Source organism: Falco punctatus (genome assembly GCF_963210335.1).
Source record: "Falco punctatus genome assembly, chromosome: 7".
Classification (NCBI taxonomy): domain Eukaryota; kingdom Metazoa; phylum Chordata; class Aves; order Falconiformes; family Falconidae; genus Falco; species Falco punctatus.
Genome location: NC_137587.1, coordinates 39,189,456 through 39,211,129, shown reverse-complemented (window position 1 = coordinate 39,211,129; position 21,674 = coordinate 39,189,456). Strand labels below are relative to the sequence as shown.

The 21,674-nt window shown below is 45.7% G+C and overlaps 1 protein-coding gene across 3 annotated transcripts in view; it reads right to left on the bottom strand.

Annotated features, from left to right (window-relative positions):
* Positions 1-21,619, bottom strand: part of FBXO34 (F-box protein 34) — a 46,312-nt gene extending 24,693 nt beyond the window's left edge. Inside the window, exons 1-3 of one of the 3 annotated variants that reach the window (XM_080394393.1) lie at positions 15,470-21,619; positions 1,180-1,258; positions 965-1,061 (exon numbers count right to left, since the gene is read on the bottom strand). The gene's annotated coding sequence lies outside the window, so the exon portion shown is untranslated. The remainder of the gene's footprint in view (positions 1-964; positions 1,062-1,179; positions 1,259-15,469) is intronic. The other 2 variants (XM_080394392.1, XM_080394395.1) reach the window with 2 other exon arrangements.
* Between the last annotated feature and the right edge of the window lie 55 nt (positions 21,620-21,674).

Here is a 21,674-nt window from a genome sequence, read left to right as displayed (position 1 = left end):
CAGCAATTCAGAACAATCAGCCTTGTTTTCATGGGAGCAAAGGTTGCAGCCAAATGAAATGGGTGGAGATCACATTAAACAATCTTGGAATCTGCTAATAGGATATAGGAAAATGTGACCATAATGCAGATGCAGAGTTCCCCTTTCACCTTCCAATGTTATGGATAAAATAAAAGCTTTGGAAAACCAATTAAACTGTTTGAACAACATTAAGCAAGCTGAAGTGTTCTCAGTGGGCTTACAAGACCACTGAGGAGTTCTTTAACGCTAAAACAAAAAAGTGCCCTTTCAAAGCTCTGAAACCAGAGAGCAAGTTTCCCCACCCCAGAACACCACCTTTTTAAAAGGTATAGGATACCTGCGAGATGTCTGCTTATCTATGGTAAGGAGAAGCTCATCTGTCATAGAAGACATGATCAGCCCCTCCCTCTGTCCAAAAGGGGAGTTTTCATACTGAAGTACCTTGCTTGGTCAGCCGTAACCTGCATTCCCCTTGTTTGCTTTTGAGATGTGCATTAGTCAGCTTTCTCCTTCACGAATCTGATCATGCCTCTGCATGATCATACACTGAAGTCACGTCCTTGAGTCTGTGACATCAGCCTGTTGCCACGGTAACGTACAGGGCAGTCCAAAATTCAGTATTAGGGCATCACTGCAGGACCAGACAGCAGAGCAAGCCAACGCCTGAGAGTTGGTTAATGCAGCACAAACAGCAAAGACATTTCAATGTAAGTGTTAAAGCACAACTGCACTTTATCATTACATTCTTCATAAATACAGCTAGCAGCCTCTCATCAAGACTATCCAGAAGGTCATCAAGTTGAAGATGACAAACAGGCAAGCCATCAGGCATCACTAAAAAGAAGGTATGTTTCCAAGGATGGCCACCAAGTATGACAAAAGCTTAGTTCAGCGCTCTGAATAGAAACCACCATCTGTTCCCAAGGCAATATCTCAGACCTACCTAAAGAGATGGTTCACAGAAAAACAGCGATGGCCCCTTGGCACCCCAGATCAAGCGCTGGAAATCAGAAGCTGGCGTGTTAACAGCACTGTCATCCCTTTGGAAGGCAGAGCATTACATAAGACATGGTTCTTCAATTTCGAGATTTGAAGCAAAGATCAGTGCATCATTAACCCAACCTATAACAAAGCCATGTAGTTAAAAAAGGGTGGTACCTTCAAAGAGCTGTTATTCCATGTAGGGTTAGACATTACAGTTCTGTAGGTTCCTTGCATACTCATGAGAATGGCATTTCTGAAGAGCAAAAGGGAAGGAAAAAGGAAATTAATTGCATGGTAACAGTGTTACAACTCTTAAAACCCAAAAGATCTGGTTTGCCCAGTGCAAAGGGCACACAGGAACAACCACCAATGCATTGCTGGCATGTGAAACACCATCAATTCAAGCAGGTCTTCGCTGCTGATACCCGAGTACACCCCGAAGAGTCCAGCAGCTACAGTTACAGGCAGCTGCCCTGCCACACAAGTCCCACAGGGCAGCTGGGCAGAAGCTGCTTTGGCACTGTGGGAGCCATGGGGCAGCCAAGAGGAGAGACCACAAAGCTCTCTGTAGCCGCGCCAAACCCCTTTCTCCACCTGTTCCTCCATTCTCAACAAGCACATGTGTTTGGGGGTCTGGGTGCAGATTCCCAGTCACTGCTCCACTACCCACATTCTTCACCACCCCTGAGTGCCATTGCTTTTGCACGTTCAGCTTCCGTGTAAACACAGCCACTCCCCATACATACACTTGACTAGTTTCAGTTTACCTTCTTCCGCTTTCTCTTATTAATCCACGTGTCTCCTATAACTCACTCAACACTTCCTTCTACAAAGCTGACTGCCATCCCTCCTATAACCTCAGACGCACCCACAATTTCTTAACAGTGCCATTAACAAGCTGCCGGCACAACAATGAACACTTCTTGTTCTCTACATGGATGCACCCCTCACCCTCTCCTAACCCCTCCGCCCAGGTCCCTGGCTATAATTACCCCATGTGTCGTTATCTAATACTGAACACAAGCCCCAGGGCTGGGAACCATTGTTTCTTTGTCTCTGCAATGCCACACACCCCAACAGTGGTGTACACATAAATTCCACAACCTGTTTCAGCCTGAGATTGATTCAGGCCCGAATTATACCAGTTTCTAGATGACTGGTGCAAATACATTCACTTGCTCCCTGCTTGCTTTAGCAATACCAGTTTACGCAATCAGCTACCATAGGCAGCTCCAGTGCACACCCTCACAATGGCTAATTGCTCCTATGGACCACAACTGCAGAGGAAACAAAAGTTAAATCCCTCTACTTTTAAATACAAATGGTAAATTATAGAGGGATGAAGAGACAGGCAAGAAGCACACTGGTCTTGGCAGAACAGCTGAATGACAAGCTCCATGTGCCAATATCACCCCTCAGCCACCAAAGAAAGCATCCAGGCTTTGCCCCAAGCTCAGCCCTTAAACACCCAGCAGGTTACCCAGTTGCGAGTACCGCGCAGGCTGAGATTCTGAAGGCAACTTTAAGCCAAATGGTTTTCAGAGCAAAATAAAGCCAGCAGGCTTCATCTCCATGGAGCTCCTGCAACATAACAGAGGCTGAACACGTTACTTAGTGCAGAGGTCTTTCTTATTAACTACCTAGTAAATTCAGATTAAAGTCGGACAGCTTTTTCCCCTCCCTCACATAAAAGATCAGATGCTACCCAGCCCTGAGGAATCAATCCAGCTTCTGCAATAAAGAAATCTCACTCACAGCTACATGACACCACACACAATCTACAGGATTGTGGCCCTTCAGGTACTCATTAAACCTTTTCCCCAGAAAAGTCTCCTGTACTGGATCATTTGCCTCCAATTCATTTTCTACAGTCAAGATTGATCATAACCAAGTACTCGATATCCACCGCAGCTCACGAACACACACACCAATGTAAAAACCTGTGGACACTCATCTACGCTCCCAGTCACGAGCGTTGATTCAAGTGGCTACGTTGCTTCAGAGGGCGACGAAATCCCCAAGCCGAACACATGGAAGCGAGGAAGGAAGTACCGAGGCACACTTCAACCATTAAGAGGCAAACAAAGGCCAGAGGAGAGCCAAGGCTGGGTGGCTGCTGTGGAAGCTTGGTTAACAAACTTCAAGAGGAGAAGCAGAGCATGGGGAAGGCCACTCACCATCCCAAATGGTCACAAGAGCCTTGTCAACTTGCACAGACCCAAGGGCAATTCCAGAAATACTAAGCACAGTGCTGGGAAGGCAGACGGACCATTTTGAGATGTAGGATTAACTTTTTTACTGGAGGAAGGGAACACAGCCACACATAACCGTTTAACAATTAACAAAGCAGAACCCAGCACTGTGGGTTTGAGAGACCATTTAGCAACCAGCAGTCCATCTCAGCGCAAAAGATGCCAAGCTCTTACTCTATGCAATGTATTTGCCCTCATCATAAGCATATAGGTGGAGGAGCTTCACCCACTCATAGGAAGAAGCTGTGCTTTGCAGACCCCTCCTGACTACCCAGCCGAACCTCCTGTCCACTGGCAACTCCCTTTCCACTTACATTACCCTCTGAGCACGCTGGCCAGCACGAGAAAGTTATCACAGCCCATCTTTTAGCTTCTTCTCCCCACAAAGCCAAGGCCCCGACTTCTTTTAAACAGGCAGCACAGCACCCATGCTCCCACACGAGTCTCGTGTCCTATGACCTTCTCCCAAGGAAACTGGCAAGAGCACACTGGGTTGACCTCCCCAGCGGGCTGGCTGGGGGGCAGGCAGCCCTGCTGCCACGTAACACCCCAAGTCTGAACCTAGTTTTTACTTAGGCAATACCCAATCCAGCCTGCCAACCTCCTGTCCCTGTGATATCAGCAGCTAAAAATGGATGCAGGAGTCTGATCAGCTTCATATTTTCACGGGGGGGGGGGGGGGGGGGGGGGGGGGGGGGGGGGGGGGGCAAGATTTTCCCCCTATACAAATAAATACCTCCTTAAAAAAAGGTGATGCAGTTTGTCTCATTAAAAGAACCCATATTGTTCTTATCAAAGCATGGATCCACTCCAGTGCACAACACAGGCCAGTTCACAAAGCATGTTTGGGTCTCCCTCTGAAAGCCACCCTATAAAAGCAGGGCCTGCCTAAGGAAACTTCATACTCATCAATTCTTTGAAATTCACTATCACTTCACCTTAAGTTATTCCAAGAGCTTAACACTGCAGTTGGATCCATACCGAGTTGCTCTACATGATCAACCCCATCTGCCAACCCAAAGTTACAACCAAGACAACCAAGCCTAAATGTACAGAAACTATCAACATTAAAAAAGCATATTACGCTTTCTTCCCCAAGACATTTTACCTGCCAACAATTATCTGTCTCAGTGTATTACCATCCTCCCATCGTCCCGATTTGAGTTACCAGGCTTATGGCAAAAAGCAGCGAGAGCCAAGAGCACTCCGCCTAGAGTCCAAGCAGAGCCTGCAAGAACAGACCCCCTTTGGGGCAGTGACAGTTGAGTTTGATTTAATGCGAAAACAAACTGCTTTTCCATTCAAGTCAAAAGCAGAGACAAAGAATTGTATGTGGCTCAGATTGCACTGTCAGCTGGCTTTTTAGGAATAGATCAGATTTAACAGTTCTATGACAGTCCAGAAAAGTTAGCCTGACAAAAGTTTAAGCTTTGCCCAGTACTACACTATGCAAAATCCAGGCACTTGTCTGCAGTGCTCTCACGGCCTTAAGACTGCAACTCAGAATCATCATCATGATCACCATCAGTTCCAAGAAGGTGTTTTATCAGGATTCAGCCTGATGCGCAAATGCATTTTTATCCCATTTCAAAGAAAGACAAAAACCCTATCTGAAGCTCTGCCCAGAAATTCTCTTTTGCATCATATGGCTTGCCTACAATGCCATTTCTACACTGGGGAACCAAAACTATGCAGTTCTGCTACGGCCTCATCAACATGACAACCCTCACTGCAGGGACTCGTATTCTGAAGCAGCAGACAAGCACTCAGGCTGTTTTACTTCACTATTCAGGGCCTAATGCAGACAGAGAAACTAATTAACACATATCACTATGGAAAGGAAATACAATCTAAACGTTCATTGGTTTATATCTAAACCCTTTGAGACATCCAATGTCAAAGCTAAACAGATCTTCACCTGACAAACTACTTGGAGAGCCTTCAACCAAAGCTGCCAGGTAAGTATTTCACTTTCAGTATTTTTACTTTTGTAGTTTTATGCAGTATTTTAGGATATTTTTGCTACACACACTGGGGACACACCTCTAACATGCACAAAGCCCAGAGAAGCATCGTGACAGCTGCAAAAACAACTTTGTCCTGGCTAACATTCACATAACAAAATTGCAGTTTCACTCCAGGGAAAAAAGGAAAAAGCACTTAAACTTTGTTTAGATTAAAGTGCTGCAAGCCACACCACTTATCTGCTGTCAGAGGAGATCGCAGGGCTGCTCCAGTGATTATTCAGTAATGAAGTAACTGGAATTGGAAGGTATGCAATTAGTCCCATCTCCTCCTCCTCTCGCCTCCCCCCCCCCCCCCCAATAAAAGAAAAAAACAGCACAGACGTTATCACCTCTCCTTCTAGTTCTGCTACCCTCATCACTTAAAATACCAACAGAGCAAAGTAGGGCTGTCACTTACAAGCTGCTAACAAGCCTGGCTTGGCCCTGACTGGCAGCAAAGGTGATATTCTCGGCATCTCCTCAGAAGGAAGTTACTGGCTTACTTAATGGGATGTTTTCTCAGGTACCCACACACGCATATATTAAGCTTAACATGCCTGCATTCAGCTATTCCACTAAAAGCACACCACTTGTCAAAGAAAAGCATTGCTGTTCCTGCTAGCTTTAAGCATCTTTCACTAATCCTCCTTGGTACAGCCACTGTGAATATATTAAACTCAGGACACAGCTATCCTTTGCTGGCACTGTCTAGCTTTATGATTCCAGCCTGAAAACGTTGGTTCATTTTACCTGAGCCATTTGCACCTACCTTCCCTTAAAGAGTGTCATGTTTGTAAAGCCCTGTACACAGCTTCTTCCATAACAGCAGCTAATAGGGAATACGTAGAAAGGCCTCAGAAACCCCAAAGCCAAATGGCAACTCACAGTAAATCCATGCTTCCAAACTGCAATTCTGATAAAATAAGCTGACATTTATTCATGCCCAAAAGTTCACTCATCCTCCCCTCCACCCCAGCAATACCAGCTGGTCTAATTAAAGACACATCTTCTCCATCAGCCTCTGCCTCACGTACACCCTAGTAAGGTTTCTCTATCTGTGACCACAGGCTTCTACATTTACTTATTTTAAAAAAAAATATCGCTAGTTTTTTTTTCAAATGGAAAGCAGCCTGACAGACTCTTGTTCTGTCTGGACAGCCACCTGATAAGCAACTCCTTGCTGGTGTGCTGTGACCCAGGTAACATAAGGAAGAGCTAGGGGACAGGGGGGATTCCCCCAGCCCTAAAAAAAAAGTTTTTTAAAAAATCCACCTTACAACCAGTATTAATGCAACTAGCAACATCAACAAACTTGCTCTGTATGGCTCCACTATGGATGCAACAGTTTTACACTTAAAAGTTCCTGGATTTTTTTCCAAGTCAAGTTCTTCCCAATCTCTTAGAAAGATGTTTTCCCAAAGACGCATGCACCATCCCTGCAGGATGCTCTGGTGCCTTCCCTTCTTTGGATCCAGTCAGGCCAGGGATGAAGCTGTGTTAACGTCCCAAAATCCATACAGAACCGTTTCCTCACTGGCTATATTTACCGATCCAAAAGAGGGAAAACAGGAAGAAAGAAGACTTTTAAGAAGAGTATACAGTATACTGCAGAGACATTTGCTACAAACATACACGAACTACTACTATTTGTCCTACAACTTACACTGAAGCCTACAGCTGACACATCAGCAGGCACCATTTTAACAATACCACAGGCTGCTAAAGCCTAACAAAGCAATCATTAGGAAAACTGGTTGAGTCCACTGTTGGTGGCATCCCATGCACTATCTGCAGAGGGAGTGTGACTCAAACTGCTCGGAGCTCCCATCCACAGTGTGGGCTGTAAAGCTGCACTGGAAGAGAATTCCCAGTAACTTGTAGCAAAGCCACATCTCCAACTGCTTGTGCTGCAAGACCAATTCAAATCAAGTTATTTTGATGTGACTACATCTGCAGTCCTACTGCAGCAAAAAAAAAAAATAATCCATATGCATTCTAAGAGAAACACAGGGATTTTTTTCTTAACACCATGGAAGATGGATTCATTGCTACCAGCAATCCTCCCACAGCCCAAATTTCAGAAGTGGTAGCAGATTTACTTAGATTTCAGATGCATAAACAAGTGTTCTTTGCATGACTTCATTCATGTGTTTATTAAGATAAAAGTTAACTCATTAAAAAAAACACAAGAGTAGAGTGCCATCCTTCTTTAGAAAGGAAAATAAATAAAAAAATAGGCAAGAAACCAAGTCTGGCCCACACTCAATGGCAAGCTGTGGTGCCCTGATGGTTAAATGCAAGGTCTAGAAAACCAGTTCCAGAGGACAGGCTTTCCTTAAGGGTATTTTTTGGAGTTCACTTCCCAAGTCCCTGACCTTTGTCTCAAGCTACCATGCCTTGCATGCCCCAACTGTGCAGCAGTGGATGGCCTGGGGTGCAAACGTCCTACGCAGGGACAAAAAAAAAAATCTCACCAGAACAAGGATGCATGCAGGTGGTCAGGAAGGCAAATGAACGAGAAAAGTCTCAGTCAGTGTGACAGGCAGTACGATACCAAAGCAAGAGCCGTCTAACAGCAGGAAAATAAGGGGTAGCTTTGCATGTATGTTTACAGGGAGCTTCTCTCAACCTCAGGAGTCAGGACAGGAGAAGCACAAAAGCTTTGAAGGCATAAATAAATTAAGACTACAGTCTCAATGCCAAAGCAGAGGCTTCATGATGGGAAGGGTTTTTACGCTTTGCAATGATGACTTAGGTAAGGCAAAGTTCAGAACAAAGACCTCAGTGAAGACCTTCATAAATCAAAAGGGAACTGGTTTGCCTCTGGAAGCATGTGAGCTGGTGAACACAAACCCCACTTCAACACCAGCTACTACCAGTCGACACACACCAAGTCCTGTTTGAACCCAGTGTCCAAAGTCTTTTTAAAAAATACAGCCTCCAGTATGACACATTACAGAAAACCAAACCACAGGCACAAGCTGCGAGTTACTCTTTGAAGTTTAGATACAACTGAACATTATTTCACCTACCCAGATGCAGAGGGATAGCTGCTGCCTTTGATGCTACAAGAAATTTTGGTCTTAAACAGCCCAAGGACTTCAAATTGCTTGCTGGGCTGCATAGTGGCAACACCCAAGCCTACACATACACACGAACATAATTATGCCTGGTCTAGACTGGGGGGGGGAGGAAGAAAAAAAGTCTTTTCAGAGATTTTAGCATGCAAAGAAAATAATAGCATGTACAAAGAAATCTCTAGAGTGACTTATTAAAAAGATTTTATGCTTGGCTTTCTTCCAATTAGAGAGGAATTAAAGAGCCTAGCAATATAACCCTGTTCATCCCAAGGAAGAAACTGCATTCTTAAGAGAGAGGAGGAGAGAGGGACAAAGACACAGGACTGCAATTGCACATATCAAAATAGGAAGTTTCTAATGGGACAGAAAGTGAGCTAAGACTGTAATACAGAAAGAATAGTTCAGATTTTAAAATTAATCCAGTCTACTGCATCCAAAAGGGAATTAGCCAGTAAATAACAACATTCCAATAAAGCAGACTATTTTTTACTATAAAATTCCAACCATTTTAATATTTTACAGATTATATGCCTCTCATCACTGCCAACCAGCAAAATCAGTGAAAGTAGGAGGTTACAAAAAGAAAAGCAAACCAAGTGGAAAAGGCATTGCTAGACACCTTGAGAATCTGAAAATGTGTCAAAACCCAGCCTTTAATAAGAAAGAACATTTAGTAGCTGCTATCTGCAATGATTATTTTATATCCAAACTCTTTGGAGCTTAAGAATTCACATCATGAAACCAGCTTTTAGCAGAATTAGGACCAGACTTGACATGCCCCAGTTTCCCCAAGGTTACTTTTTTAAAACCATCTACGCTTACATCTGCTCAAGCGCTCTTCTCACACTACAGAAGAGCAACCAAAACCTAACTTCTAATTTTACTGGTTTAGCATTCATTTGAAGAGAATTTGGTTTCAACACTTTTTTATTTGAATGACAGAAATAATTTTGCATTGGATTGCAGGCTGAAAAGTTACTGGAAACAGCAGCTTGCTGCTGCTGTAACATATAAAGTCATTGCAAGGATGAAAAAAAGTTACTGAAGCTTACTAAATCAAAGCTTGTAAAAACACCAAAACCAGAAAATGAACCAGAAGTAGCTTAGGAGTTGCTAGCTATGTTTAAAGTTAATAAAATTCCCGAGTAAATGGCTGCCGCTTAGGTTTGCCAAAAAAGTATGCTAATTTCCTAAAGTTCATGCATAGTAATTAGAACCGCAAAAATCAGGTCCCAAATAAGTGATGAAGTTAGCCTCGGTCTTATTTTTCCAGCAGATGGAATTAGCTGCGTGTGAAGTTATTTTTTTGCAATTTGAGAATAAACATATTATCCCAAATATCAATTCTGCAATTATAGCATATCAGAAACATGCATACATTGTATCAGGAATATGCAAAAACCAAACTGAATCCCTGTTTTCCATCCTTCTAAACAGGACACTAAAGAGGTTGGGGGAGGGTTTACATATTTAAGACTTCATTTTTCAAACCAATTGCCTAACTGCTGACAATTTAGCTGAAACAAGTTCTCTCAAAGTACCTTGGCTTTAATAGTCCAAACAGGTTTTTCCAAAGAAAAATGTCTGCCTTAACTAAAAATACATCCTCTTGATGTGCAAATTGACAGATCACAAAAAGCCATCCAATTTGCAAGTTCAATCAACATGCATAAACTAGAAGTCTCCAGTTTTCACCCAGTACTTCTCCAAAACCTGATTTACAGGCATATTCATCATATACTACACAACACAAAAAGCCACGTTCTCCATTCCTATTACTGATTTGTCACTTCATACTTAAAAAGATACAGCCTCCTCCTAAGCACTGCAACTCAAAGGTACCTGCAGCAACGCACTGAGTGATGGCTGAACCTCGTGTGTGCCCTTGACCAAAATACTCCACCTGCGTTCCACATTCTGAATTTAGTTTCTCTTCAGCACTCAAGCCAAGAGCTGCCCCAGTATAGCGAGTTACTCTCAAAGACACTGACAAACCCAGCAATTTTTCTCTGTTGTTAGCCTGCCTTTATTGTGCTTGTAACAGCACAATCCATAAAGATGTACATGCATCTAGTTTAGGGGGCACTTAGGTACATTCTATCTACTGCGAGCATCAGTAGATGAGTCTTGAGAACGTGTAGGGAGGTCAAACAAAACCAGAGTTACTGCACTGATCACACAGATGATAGGCTTCTCGTGCAGTACAGGCACCAGCTTCCAAACAGAAAACTGGTGAAAGCAGTGAAAACAAGCTACAAGTCTTGTTACATGAACACTACTTTGTAGCTCCAGGTAACCCAGAAAAGGTTTCCAGAACCCGTACATGCTCCAAAACTAACCCCAAGCTTACATAACTGAAAGAACATAGGGAGGGGAAAGTAAAATTTAACTCTATGTCAAGCGACGCACTGGATTGAATACTATTAACCAAAATTGTGTGAATTAAAAGTAGATGTACTTAAAGCAGTAGAAACCCTGCCCAAAACAAAATGATATTTCTCATACAAAACTATTTCTGTGGCCAAATGGAATACTGAGTCCAAGTAAGAAAGCAAGCAGTTACACCTATCATGCTTTTTTCCTCCCCCCTCTAAACTAGGGAGTCTCATTTATCTCAAAGCAATCAAAAGAAAACACTTTGATTTTTAAAGTGAGAAAAGCCGCAGAAATAAAAGCCCTGTCTAGCACAAACAAGTAATATTTGAGAAATCAAAAGAGATTCTCCAAGTTAGAAGAAGGATGAAAACAGTTCTGAATAATGTACTTTGCATAGCCCAGTTCCTGCCAAAACAGTTCCGTAAATCCCATGGTAGTTCAGATAATTTCCACTCTTAGAACAAAAAAAGCTAGATTGAACATTAGCAACATTGTGTGATATGACCTGAATGATGCAAGAACAAGTAGTTAAGTGAACCACAATATCTGCTGAATTTTTAATCACTAGTTGTTTTGCTGCAGGGCAGAAGAACACTGTATATTAGCTTCCAAGCTCTGTACAGACTGGCACATTAGGACAGCAACATTTTAACTGGCAGAAATTCAGCCTCTGTGCTACCTAAATGCCATTACTTTGTTAAGAACTGCAGGCATAACAGCTTCCAAAGCAGGATTATTTTTTTTAAACCACATGGAAAAGAGCACTATGTTCTGTACCCCAAAATACCAGTCAGCCATTTCTGAACAATATTTAAAAAAAAAACCTGACATTTTCTTAACAGTCATTTATGTGTCCCTCTGTAGTGTATTTTTACTCTCAAAACAGCATTAAGTAGTCATGTGGCTGCCCAGCAGCAACTGACTACAAAAGAGGTAGTTGAACCTCTGATGTGTAGGAAGGTGATCTATGTAAACATTCATATTACCTCTGTACTGCAACAGGAGGTGCAGCTGCAGCATGTTTAGGCATACCTGAGCTATATTTAACCCATCTGCCTCTGATAGCCGTTGCAACAACACTGCAGACACCTCCCTTTTACCATGAACTAGTTGTCCAAGCAAGTATCATTGATGCAAGTTGCACAAGCCCACTCTACACCTATACCTGCTAGCCCTGCTGTGATTTCTCTGCGTTTGATACCCAAAATAACTAGATTTAAAACAACCAGCATGCCTAAAGCTGTGAATACATCTCCAGTTATGCTCTAGACAGAAGACTACAACAGCAGGATTAACAAGAGATCCAGCAGATATTCCCCTTCAACAACAAGGCAATAAAGAAAAGATATTTGGGAATAAACACAAATTCCACAACTACAAACGCAAATTCCAAATACAAATCCCACAGCTATAGCCAAAATCCATGCTATGGGCAATTATCCCAATTCACATTTTAGGGGTAGAAATAAAAAGGACATTAAAAAAGGACAACATTCATATATTAAAAAACATCTGTCACACTGACTTGAACAGATTTTAAGTTTAATAAGTTAATGGAATCAAAATAGCTTAGAGAACAAAACCAGTGAAATATGGTACAAATAAAAACCAAACAGCCACACATACCAAAGCAGCATTCCTGTGCCCTCCTTACTGCAGAGCTTACAAAGCTTGGAAGCCGATCTCTAACCAGCAACTTTCACTGAAGTTAAGATCTCCTTCAAAAGCTTAAATGTACAGACAGGAAAACCTAGTAATGCATCTGATGACCAAGTAATCCAGAAAAGCCAAAAAAAGCAGCAGACAAGGACAAGAGAGATGCATACTTCCAAAGCTACATTATCTTTAATCACAGGCTTAGGACTAGTCCTATGTTTTCCTTAGACTCAACTACCACATAGAAGAAAAGCTGCTATCTTCTCTGAAACCAGGTATCAAAACTACAACGGGAATACTAAAATGTGCCATATCGGCTGGTAACAAAGCAACCAGTGTTTGAGTATTATACAGAATTGCTTGTTTTGTTATGCTACAGGGCAGCAAAAGTAAAAATAACACCTTAAGAGGAATGTGTTGACACCTGGAACCTCAAGGACAGTTAGCACCTAGATAGTATTGTGCATCTACTACACAGCAGTCAACTTACCACCAGAAATCAAACTTAGTACCTCTGTACCCCAAAACCATAGGCCTTCCTGGCACAGGAACCAGAAGACAGTCTCTATGAACACACACTCTCACCGCTATTCAAGCCGGCCAAGAGCTCACCAACACCATGGTATACACCCACAGCACAAGATGAGTTTCCGATTTTCATGGATATAGAAACTTATTTTATATGCCTATAAGAAAAAGGAGTTGCAGCTTAGCACCTGACAAGTCACTCACACTTTTTCACCATCTTTATCTAAGCTTAAAGAGTGTCTAGTGCAAGTGAAACACACTTCCTCCCCAGCCTTTGCTCGTTCTCCAATTAAATAAGAGACAACTTAGTCATACAGAGTGTGCATGATGATTTTAAGACACCAGTATTAAATCAAATCCCACAACTTTTCACACCTATTAAAATGGAACTTTGTCATTAGAAGGGGAGATTTTGATAAGCACAGTGCAATTACCAAGACACTGCCATTGTTACCAGGCTGCTCATGATGAAGCCCAGGCTCCCTGACATTCCATTTCTTTCCCTCAAAGGCTCTGTGCTACAGCAAATTTATGGTTTTTTAGCATGTAAGAGGAGAATTGGGTATGTTACCTTCAAAACCAGTCAATAAGGCTCTTTCACTCACGCCTGGGGAAGGCGGGTGGCTGCTGGAAAGCAAGACAAGGCACTCCCTTCCCCCTCCCCTCAGGACCCAAAAACACTGTATTCAGAACACTCCCATCCCCTGCAGCAAGGGATTAGCCATTTATTAAAAAGGAATCAAAACACTGTAAAAGGCTTCCAGTTAAGATTTCAAGGGGGGGGGGGGGGAAATAAATGCAATGCTGGTGCAACTGGAGTTGCATTAGGAATTCCTCTGGGCACCGAAGAACAAGTAGCTCAAATGTAAGCAGGATGTCATTTGTCCAGACAATGCTGATCGGATGGCTCAAAAGGAGAGCAGATCTAAATTATTATTTTTTTATTCCATCATTTTGCTGCCTCCACACTAAGCAGTAACAACATTAACAACTTACATGCATTTACAGGTTTAGACTTTTGGACTTCCAAAACAACTGCCTACCTTCATTGCCTTTTTTTTTCCCTCCTCTTCTCTAGGGGTGACAGACAATTATAATGGCCAATTATGTAAAACCTTTCATCCGAGAAAACACGAAGCACTACGCAAACACTCATTAAGACTCGGAACTCGAGTCTGCGCGGCACGTTAGCCAGTTTCAAAGCTAGCCTGGATATCTCTAGCTACCAAAACTGGATACCGAGAGCTATGGCATAGCCAAGATAGCATGCAGTGCAGCAGGGTTAACCACTTGAGTATTTACACAGCTTCACAGGCGGGTTTTACAGCCCACAACGAACCCAGAGCTGCTGTGGCAGTGCTTTACAGACCTATCCAACCCAGTTACTTAAAAGCAGAGCAGAGAGAGGTACGCTGCCCGTTGGGCACTGTACAAAGCATCTTGCAGGACAAGCATTAGACCCACCTGTCCAGCTGATACAAGGTATTCTGTCCCACCTGAAAGCCACAAGATGCAAGTCAATGACCTTTGTTTACTGGAGAAATCAAAAGCTACGCTTATTGTTTCGAGTCAGGCCTCAGAGGAAATAATTTTGAGAAGCAATCACTTCCACTGTAATGGTACTTTTAACCTTTCCTTAGGTCCTTACACCATCCCCACGCAAACACGTTATGAGAAGTATTCTCTGCAATAATTAACAGCGATTAAAGCCGCCTTTTTGCACCATTCCTTATGTCCACCGGGCTTCACAATCCTCCCCCCTGAAAGGCTGACAGGCGCCCGGAGCACAGGGTGAGCCGTGCAGAAAAACGCCATCAGGAAGTGACAATATTCAGAAGACCAAAATTTGGGTGAAAAATCCATGCGGCTATTGCTTTGCTGGTGCATTTTTTTAAAACACAGGTACACCCCCCGCCCCGTGCTTGCCGGCGGGCCCCGCGGCGAGGCCGTGACCTTCCCGATGCCGGGGTAACACGCCCCTCGCGCCCCCGAGATCCCGCCCGGTGCGCTGCCCGCAGCCACGCGTGGGCCAGCCGCCCCGTGCCACCGGACTTCGGCTGCGGGCAGGGGACGGGACCCGGCACCCACGGAGCGGTCCGCGGCTGCGGGCTGCCGCTGTCACCGCCGCCGGGCCGGGAGACGAGAAGGCCACGGGAGCGCTGCCAGCGGAGACGGGGAGGGGGCACGACGGGGGAAGGGAACAGCAGCCCCGGGCAGGCGGCCGCCCCCGACACGGCGGCGCCCAGGAACGGGAGAGGGGTGCCGGTGCGGAGGGGGAGCGCCGGGAACGAGATAAAAATAAAATAAACCAGAGAGGGGGAGGCGCCGCGTCGAGGGAGCGGGGAGGCCCGGTGCCCTCCGCGGGGCCCGGCGCCGCGCAGCCCCGTCCGGCGGGCGGCCAGCAGCCCCTCGGCGGCCCCCGCAGCCGCCATGGCCGGCCGGAGAGCGGGCGGTGCGTGCGGGGCCTGCTCACCGCCCACCTGCCCGCCCCGGCCCGCGGCCCCGCGCCCAGCCGAGCACGAACCGAGCGGCCGCCCCGCCCCAGCCCACGCCGCCAGAAGCCTACCCGAAGGGGGGCCGGCCGCGCTCCCGCGGGGAGGAGGGGGCGTCCCGGCGGCGGCAGCGCCGAGCTGCGCGGAGCTGCCAGCCCGGGCTCGGCGCGGCGCGGCCGTTTCCCCTCTGCGGCCAACGGCGGCGGGCGGGGCCGCACCGGCCGGGCCAATCCGCGCCCGGGGCGGGGCGGGGCGGGGCGGGCCCGGGCTCACCGGGGAGGGCCGCGGTGCCGCCGGCCGCCCCCGCGCGGTGCCAGGCACCGGCCGCCCCGCCGCGCCAGGCACCGCCGGGCGGGCACCGCCGAGCGCTGGGCCCGGGGGCTGGCTGGGGGCCTCTGGCGTCCCCTCAGGGCCTGCAGCTCCCCTCACGGCCCCGAGGCCGCCGTCGCGGCCCTCGGCGGGCCCGCAGCTTTCCGCAGGGCCTCAGCGCGCTCCCCGGAGCGGTGCCGGGCCCGCGGGGTCCCCGCCCGCAGGTTCGAGGCCGGGGACGTTTTGAGGCAGACCCCGGGGCTGGGGACCGGCAGCGTCGAGGCCTCGCCGCGGTCCCAGCGCTGGCAGGCACGGGGGCCCCGCAGCCTTGCTCGGCCCGGTTCCCCGGGCACGGAGCTTCCCGCCGGTGTGCCGGCAGCTGTGGGAGGCTGAGCCACTGGGGTGCCAGCTCCCGGCCTGCGGGGTGGCACTGGCAGCTTATGTGTGGGTTTAATGTTGTGATAACAGGCTAAAAATCTATACGGTCCTCTGCAGCAGGCCAGAGGTACTCAATTTGATAGACCTTCTGGCTTTAAAAGCTACTTAATTCCTGACTGCAGGGCCAGGAGCTGCTGGAAGGTTACCAGGAGAGCACAGGGGTCCTCCAGGGCACTGGAACCCCACCAGCGCGGTGCCAGCCCTGCCAGCTAGCTTGATTTGCCAGCATTACCTCCCCAACCACCAAATACCCTGTGCTGTCACCTGTGCGGATGCCACCCTCGACAGAGGAAAACATGAGCTGCTGTTCCTGGTGTAGATGTATGCCAGGAGGCACAGCTGCACATACCCTGGGCAGTGGTTTGTCACGCTAGTATCACCCCAGCCATCTTCTCTGTGCTGTCCTCACGAAGCCCTCAGCTGGCAGGTAGAAAGAGATGGGCACCAGAGAAGTCCTCTGAAACCAAAGGTATTGAGAACAAGAGTGAAATGCAAAGGGAAGGCGTTGGGAAAAGGCAAGTTAAGTGGTGGCACCAGACGGTAGCTTGAGCCTGAAGGGCTTCCTGCAAGGAGCTTCCCCCCTCCTCATAAGATGTCAGCAGTTTGTTTCTGCTCAAAGGGAAGTGGGGAGGGACGCACGTCCCAGTGGAGATGACCCAGGATGAAGGCAGGGCTAGCAAACCAAAACCGCCTGGTTTCTCTGACCTGCAGGAGGGCAGCAGTGGAGGTACTGCTTACTCTGTGTAATGCAATACTGTGAGAAGATCCTTGAGACCATTCTCAAGCTAAAAAGCAGTATAAGTGTGTCAGCACAGCTCTGTGCTGCAGCAGTCCTGATGAGGGGCAGAGCTAATTAGTCAAGACACAGGATCACATTAACATGGCGTCTCAGATGGCTGGGACGAATCTGCTAAAGTCTCTGGAGTCCCTGTTGACTACAGCTGCAATATACAAAGACAAAGCAAGGATGGGAGGGAAGACAGAGGTAAAATGAATTGCTGAAGGTCAAACATTAGATCAGTGACAGGATGGAAAACAGAACCTACAGTTCCTCATCCCTCCAGTACTTTCTCCTCTGGATTGTGACAAAACCCCAGAACAACAATGGGATTTAGCTGCTGCTGACGGTAACTTCATGTGTTCCAGAGGAGAATTTTGTGTTTTCATATAGGACCATGGCGATTTGTTTGTGCATGTGAAAAAAAAAATTACTAGCAAGGTACCACAGTTCAGTAACATACACTCACACACGAGGTACCACCAGAGGACTTAAAGGGGAATTAAATATATGCCCTATCATAATGGAAAAAGTTTCCACAACAGCACAGACCCAGTCTTTTTTCTGTAAGTTGATAAAGATGGCTAAATGCCATTTGCTGTTAAGTGACTTCTAATGATTAAATAACCTTTCTCCCCCTACCCCCCCAGGGCATTTAGTGATAATATAAGAAAGATTTTGCACATTGTTGAGCTTACATGGCCATCTGGCATTTTTGCATTTCAGTAGCCTTGAACATTAAAAAAACAATAGATAAAGAAAACCAGTCCTATCTTATCGGAGGCCTGGAGAAGTTTAACTCTGTCAGAGTACACAGGATTAACCAAGTCATTGCAGCTCTTGTATTGTTTCCATCTTGTGTGATGGTCATATTCCTCAAAACTTTAGGTTTGTACTCTCTAAACCAAACTATTTCTTACCGCCTTTGTATTTGTTTTAACCATGAAACACAACTCCAGCAGTTGCATCCATCTGCCATATGATCTGCTTCTGGGCAATGGAGACACAAAGGAGGTGCATGCTGAGAAAAAAATACATACATGCTTTATGCTAAAATAATAATAATTAAAAAAATACTGGAAGTCTTGTCTAAGTAAAGGAACAGGACATTCTTTTCAAATCAAAACACAATGGTCTTTGCCTAACTCAATTAAAGAGACCTACTTCATACTGCTGAAACATTCATCTAATGCCACCACACAAAGTGGTTTCTTCACCTGCTTTTCTAAAGGGGGTAAAAGTACAATTAATCCAAAGACCCTGGAAACAACAAGAGGTTTGGTCTTAACTCAGCAGTGGCTTATAGTTGAATCCTGCATTTGTTCTGGGGTTAATTCCCGCAACTCTCTTCCCCATGGAAGAAAAGGTTTTAATCTGTTCAGAAAGAAATGTGATTTGTGCCTTGAAGGATGAAACCAGCTGCAGGATGCTTTCACCTGTAGAGCTACAGCAGGTTTTTGACTAAAATGTCTAACAGTAAGGAACATTCAGTGTAAATGCACTGTATATAGCAGAGGATGTAAAGATATGCAGAGATAAAAACTTCTCAGGCTTTGTTTCCAACTGTACTTTGCATTATAAGATTGCTAGTTTGCATTTTAGGCTAGCTCCAGGGAAACCTTATAAATGTGCTACAACATCTAGGTATTAGGTATCAGGCTGCCAGAGTGCAATGTAATACCCAGAGTCGGGTACCTCGTCTTTCTATTTATAGCTGGAAGAGTGCTAAGACACCTCCTGAGGGCCAGTGGCAACTCACACCTACCAAGCAGAGACCTGGTTGCAGGAAAAATCAAACAGAGGATGTATTAGACTTGCTTTGCATAGACAGCGTGTGGGTGTTTCCATCAGCTCGGGATCCTGGGCCCACACATCTTGGGTTTAGCTCTTTGATGGAACAGAGCAAGGTTACCAATTTCTTTTGAAGACTGTGGGCTGCAGGGGTTGCATTTGATGTCATTCATTGTATATGCTCATCTAGGTGGCAGAGCAAATACTCAGGAAAGGGAAGATGCTCTCCAAGCCCATCCTGGTGAGAGTACATATGTCTCTTGTCTCCTAGCTGCTTGGACCACAACCTGTCAGGCTACAGGCTGAGGCGTTAGGGGTTTGGTGGGTGGCTATCTCACACTTTTGTTAAAAGCATGCTACAGTGCAAAATGAAGCTCAAAGAACAGAGCAAGAAAACGCAGTAGAACACTTAATTGTGTTTTCTAGTTGTAAGACAGGAATTTACCTTCTATTTTCTGCTCCTATAATTTGTTCTGGTTTTTAAACTAGCGACCACCTCAGATGAAAAGCATAAGCAGAAGTGGGAACAACAGCCAGTGCACCATAATGGTTTTGCTGCACAACACTTAAGAGGTTATCAACCAAATTTGGCAGGACTACTCTGCGCCTTCTGCAGCATTGTACTGTGCTCCACATACAGTAGTTTGCCTACAGAGGCGTCTCTTTGACTCCATGCAAGTAGCAAGTATGCCTCGCTGTGGTCTACACCTTTGCAACAACATTTGCCTGAAATTTCACCAAATATATATTCAGAAATAGAAATTATCTCAGGGCTAAATTTGGGGATAGGTCTCCCTACACGCTCCATATTGCTCTTCAGTAAGGTGCATTTATGGAAGGGTTGGAAGAATTACCCTCACAAAGAACAATATTCTATGTGAACAAATGAAGAGTAGAAAGAGCAAGGTAGCAGATTTTTGCATAATGATCTCCTCGGTACAAAATGTATCTGATAATGACAGTTAGATTGTCAAGAAATAGATAGATTCAAATTGGTTCTCAAAGCTTCAATGGCTAAAATGTAGGCATATTACCATAAAATCGTCAGGACTTATGACGATGACAGGTTTAACCTTTCAGGCATGTGTAATATCTGTACAGGATAATGGGTTTTTATATTCTTATTGCTTGTTTATCTCCATGAAATGGTAATGTGTTTATTCCTCCTAACACATTAAAATCAGTAGCAATCAGGAATTTGGTTGAAAAACACCCCACTACCCACGGGGTAATCTTAAAGCAACATTGCAATACTTTAAAATCATGGCATTATTCAAATACATCAAGACCCCTGTGGTGACCTAGATATTGTTAGTGGAAGGTGTCACTGTGGTACATTAAGGAAACCCATTCTGGCTTTAACGTAGCTAGCTCAGGTAACAACCAGCAAAGGTGCATGGCAGAGCCTGAGCCTGCCAAGGATCCAGGTTAGGTACTCAGATTACCAGTCTGCCTTGAAGGGCATACCACATCGTTATCACTGATGTTATTTGAACAAGTGAGATTAAAGCCCTGGCTGTAGTGCAGCCATGTTTCCTTATTCAGTATCAACAGCCACATGAGGGGAAATTAGCAAATGCATCAGTCCAAATGCTCCAAGGAGCAAACAAGTCTTGTTTCAGTATGAAGGAATCCTTCAGATGCAGATATGCAGTAAGAAAAAATGATTTTTGGTTAGAAGGAAGACACACGTAAACTCATTTTTTCCCTAAAACTTGTGCTTTGGCATGGCCCTTGTCATTGGGCTATCTCCTCATATTGTAAGGTAGAACTGCTGAATACCCTCAAATTCCACTAATTTAGGGAAAAAAAGGGACTAATGAAAATCAGTGAACACCAAGGACTGTGTTGGATTGGACTCTGTGGGCAGAGCCTACAAGTATGAGCTCTGTTGTTTACTGGATCTTTTTCATACCATTGGGGAACCTGGCACCAGCCAATAACCTCCATACTAATCTTTTATTATTCTGTATCAATGATTGTAGGATTAGTCCAGATGGTCAGCGTTTGTGAATCTTTGCTGTAACCCCTGGCAACATATGCAGGAAACTAGGGGGTGACATTTCTTCGAGTACTACCATCAGTGATGCGCAGAGCCGCTCTCCAACGATGCAGAACTGATCACTATAGTGGGGAACAGCTCTGTGCTGTGACCAAATGGTCTTTAATCCACTTACTGCTGTCTTCATCCACTGTAATCGCGTTTATATAAAAATCTACTGACATTTTACTGTAATGCCATATGGAGGTCCTGCATTTTTAGGCTGTTGGTATGGATGTCCTCTGCCGTTTACCATCACCCTTGCTGCTTAGCAATTTCCTGATTGGTAATATTTATTTATTTATTTTTAAATCTTCCAAATGCCATTTTTGCAGTGCCACCAAGTGGCTGGTTTCTTCATTAACATTTTTGCATTTTAATTTTGCAGATTATAAATAATCACAGAACAAACTGTCTTGTAGATAAGAATCGCGATTAAAAACAACCCACGGCAGCAACCCGCTGGGTCGGTCCCATGGCAGTACAGGAAGAAATAAGAAGGTCTACAGCAGCAAAGGCCGCGCACAACCCCAGGCTCCTGAAGGCCTGCATAAACTCGGCTTCGTTCCCTCAGGAGACGGCACAGCGCGGCCACTGAAGTACAGTCACAGGCCTGCCTGGCTGCCGGGAGGGCGGTGAGAGGCCCGCGGGCCCCTCACCCTGCCCCCGAGTCCCGGTGGGGCGTGAGGGCACCGCACAACACCGCGAGCCGCGGCCTGGACTACTCCCACAGCTCCCAGGTAACGCCGCCGCCATCTTACCGCGGCGGGCCGCTAGCGGCGAGCCTCGCCCCCGCGCAGCCCTCCGCGCCCAGCGGGCCTCGCTCCCTCACCCCACCGGCCAATGAGTGGCAAGTGCGAGGAGGAAATGTTCAGCGCAGCCAATGAGAATCAAGCGTGGCAGTGACGGACGACCTATAAAC